This window comes from Myotis davidii, unplaced genomic scaffold (genome assembly GCF_000327345.1).
Source record: "Myotis davidii unplaced genomic scaffold, ASM32734v1 scaffold24, whole genome shotgun sequence".
NCBI lineage: Eukaryota > Metazoa > Chordata > Mammalia > Chiroptera > Vespertilionidae > Myotis > Myotis davidii.
In genome coordinates this window covers 5964535-5968842 of record NW_006298312.1, presented here as the reverse complement: position 1 = coordinate 5968842, position 4308 = coordinate 5964535, and the positions used below count along the sequence as shown (strand labels likewise).

General features: G+C 40.7%; 1 protein-coding gene across 1 annotated transcript in view; it reads left to right on the top strand.

Moving 5' to 3' along the window:
* Nucleotides 1–4308, top strand: part of NRIP1 (nuclear receptor interacting protein 1) — a 121482-nt gene that overhangs the window by 116287 nt on the left and 887 nt on the right. The gene's annotated exons all lie outside the window — the stretch shown is intronic.

The following is a 4308-nucleotide window of genomic DNA, read 5'->3' as shown; positions in this document are numbered from 1 at the left end:
TATATATATATATATATAGCCGTGTGCACCCAATGTGCATGCAGCCATCTCGTGACAGCATAAGGGCATCATGGATTGACGACCACTTAGGCTTTTATTAATAAGGATATCAATTTTATGTCCTTTCATTTATATTATAAAGTTTTTCTTCTCTTTCTAATAGAATATTCCATGTGAACCTAAAGACATCTTGAAACATGTTTCAACTCAGAGGACAGTTTTGATTTAGGTTAAATTCATGTTGCTTTTGAATTCTTAAGCTAAATAGACATATTTTTTTTCCTTCAAGATTTGCTGGCAATTCTGAGTTAGCAGCACTCACCTTATGGAAATCCTATATTTATTTAAGAACAGCTCCTAGAACTAGGTACTCACTTCTTTACTGGTCCATCCCCAGAAATTTCTCCTCTTTCTTATAGAAACTGTGGTCCTTGGGAAAGTTATCCCTGCTTCCTGTTCTCTCATTTACTCTCAGCATCTCCATGATCAAGACCACCGTCAAGATGAAGACTGCCCCTGTGCCTGCCTGTGCTCTGTGAGCCTTAGTGAACAGGAGCCCAAACCATCCTGTGCTCCTGCTTGTGTTTCTGAGAGAATTCTCCCAAGTCCCCATTCCAAACTTGTGCATTCTCCCCTTTATTTTTCCCTGAACTTTTTCAGAAACTTCTCAAAGATGTTTAATTTCCTCCCATCCCAGCACTTACCTCTAAAGCAAAATTGATGGCAAAGGGAGGGAACAAAAATTATCTTTCTATTACTGTGAATAAGAAGCAAGAAAGTGGCAGAAGATCTTCCCTTGTGGTAGTATTGGCTGCAATTTCCAATCTATTTTATTTTATTTTTTAAAAAATATATTTTATTGATTTTTTACATAGAGGAAGGGAGAGGGATACAGAGTTAGAAATATTGATGAGAGAGAAACATTGATCAGCTGTCTCCTACACAACCCCCACTGGGGATGTGCTCACAACCCAGGTACATGCCCTTGACTGGAATCGAACCCGGGACCCTTCAGCCTGCAGGCCGACGCTCTATCCACTGAGCCAAATCGGTTAGGGCTCCAACCTATTTTAAAGGAAAAACCACAGGAACTATGATACCATGGAAAACAAAACTTTAGAATAAAAAACCTGGACTTTGAAGTTGAGACCCACCACAAGCTAGCATCAAATCTATTGTAGTCCTAGATTTGGGGCCTGAAAAGGCGTTTAGTACCTCTTGCTCACTGGATTATTCCTGGGACCACATGATGTATTATTACATATGCAAATGTTTAAAGTGCTGTTCATAAATTTTCTTTCCAAAAATAATGTTTACATTTTCAATCATAACAATTATATTTACTAATAAAATTTGTGGTGGATTTCAAAAAGTACATGAAGAAAATAAAAGTTATAATTCTACCACAAGTTATTATTTACTTCTCTTAATATAAAATGCTATTGCTATTTTTCTTCTAATCTGCTAGTAATAAAATAGTTGTGTTTAACATTGTCAGGATTTTGCTCTGTATATAGCTTATAAGCTTGTGTAACTAACTGTATTTTCCAAAATGGGCCATAAAATAAATTTTGATGCCAGAAACTTGCCTCTCTGTGGAGAGGTGGAGCCTTATTTTCCCTCTGTGTATAACTGGCTGGGGCCTGCAGCTGCTTTGATGAATATAATGTGGCAAAGTGATGTTGCATGGCTCAATGGCAAGGTGGTAAAAGGGATTCAAAAATGGCAGCAGAGTAAGTGGAAGCTACACTGACACTCTCTCAGGACCAAACTGGAAATACAACTAAAGTACAGAAAAAATCACCCTAAAAAATCAACTGAAGACTAGCTGGAGAGAACACTGATAACCAAGGACTGAAAGTGGAGACCGCATAGAGACCAGTAGGAAGAGCAGAGGCATGAAAGAGCTGGTAAGCAGCAGCTGAAGATTCAGAGGGATAGCTCACCTGTGGGGGATTCCCACTGAGAACTCTAGGGTATAATCCCCAACCTGGGCTTCCCAGTCCAGGGCACCTGAACTGAGAAAGGTGCCCATATAACATCTGGCTATGGAAGCAGCAGGATTGCTGTGTGCCAGGGAGAGATTATTAGAAATGCAGGCACCCTTTTAAAGGGCCAAGACACAAAATTTCATGTGCAGCCATTCACCTTGGGCTCCAGCAGAGGGAAGGTAGAGTGGACTGAAGCTGTGTGAGCAGAAACCAGGTTTGAGTGCTCTTGGATTTGAGCTTGGAGAGCAGCCACTCTAATTTCCTGTGCTGAGTCATTACTTCATACAGCAAAAGACATCTTTCTCCAGTGAACAATACTATGTAGGCAGTTTTTGCCGGGGGGGCGGGGGGAGGGAGTTGCCCCATCCTGTTGGAAGACCTCTCTCCCTATCCTGTGGTCGATATCATGAGGCTAATTAAGATTGTCAAGGGGACTGCAGGCAGAGCTGGGTCTATAGAGGCTTTGAATCTTTGCCTGATCTAATCTGGGACCTGGGGCTAGGAAAAGCAGATCCTGGTGCATATCATGATCCTTTCCAAAGGAATCCAGCTCCAGTAGAGGGAGCCACAGCTGTGGATTGCTGATAGCTCCAAACTGGTTACTGAGGGCCAGTCAGAAACAGTGTCTGACATTGTCCTGCACTAGATATTGGGAGTTGTACCAGATCTATCTAATATATGAACACAAACCCAAATAGGCAGCTCAAATGGGGAGATAACATAAAAAAAAAATGACAGAGCAATTAGAATTCTCCAGAAGAAGAGCTAACTGAAATGGAGAAAAGAAATTTATTAGACATAAAGTTCAAAATAATGATGGCAAAGATGCTCAACAGCTTGAGAAAAGATATAGTAACTATGAATAATGTAATAACACTAATAAAGAACACAGTGGAATGAATACACAGTAGGTTAGGGAAGCCAAGGATTGCATCAGTGAATTAGAAGACAAGAGGACAGCTTCAGGGAACTGTGGGACAACATAAAACATAAAAATCCTATATAATAAAAGGCTAATATGCAAATTGACCAAACAGTGGAATGACCAGTTGCTATGATGTGCACTGACCACCAGGGGGCACTCAATGCAGGAACTGCCCCCTGGTGGTCAGTGCGCTCCCACAGGAGGAGTGCCGCTTAGCCAGAAGCTGGGCTCGCTGCTGGTGAGTGCAGTGGCGTTGGTGGGAGCCTCTCCCGCCTCTGTCGCAGTTGGACATCCCCTGAAGGCTCCTGAACTGCGAGAGGGTGCAGGCCTGGCTGAAGGACCCCCTGAGTGCATGAATTTTGTGCACAGGGTCTCTAGTATTGACATAATAGGAGTGCCAGAAGGAGAAGAAAGTGAGCAAGGGATAGAGAATGTGTTTTAAAAAATAATGGCAAAAAACTTCCCTAACCTGGTGAAAGAAAAAGTTACACAATTTCAGAAGGCACAGAGAGTCCCAAGCAAGAAGAACCGAAACAGGTCCATGACCAGACACATCATGATTTTGGCATCAAATGCCAAAAATTAAAGACAAGGAGAGAATCTTAAGGCAGCAAGAGAAAAGCAAATTGTTACCTATAGAGGAGCTCCCATAAGGCTGTCCACTAATGTTTCATTAGAAACTTTACAGGCCAGAAGGGAATGGCCTGAAATATTCAAGATAATAAAAAGGAAGAATCTAATACCCAGATTACTATATGTAGCAAGGCTATCATACAAAATAGATGGTAAAATAAAGAGCTTCCCAAACAAAAAGAAAGGCTAAATCATCAAACCAGCACTGCAAGAAATACTAAAGGGACTGCTGTAATGAGAAGAAAAAATATAGAGAGAGAAACAAATGGGACTACATCAAAATAAAAACTTTCTGCACAGCAGAAGAAACAATCAACAAAACGAAAAGGGAGAACATGTTTGGCAATATGACATCTGATAAAGGGTTAATATCTAAAATATATAAGAAACTCATGCAACTTAACAAAAGGAAGACCAACAATCCAATTAAAAATGGGCAAAGGATTTAAATAGACACTTCTTCAAAGTGGATGTACAGATGGCCAAGAGATATATGAAAAAATGCTCAAAGTCACTAATCATCACAGAGATGCAAATTAAAATGACAATGAGGTATCACCACACACTTGTCAGAATGGCTACCATCAACAAATAAATAAATGACAAGTGCTAGTCTAAATGTGAAGAAAAGGGAACCCTGGCACGCTGCTGGTGGGAATGCAGACTGGCCCAGCCATTATGGACAACAGTATGGAGTTTCCTCAAAAATTAAATATGGGACTGCCATTTGACCTAGTGATCCTACCTCTAGGAATATAT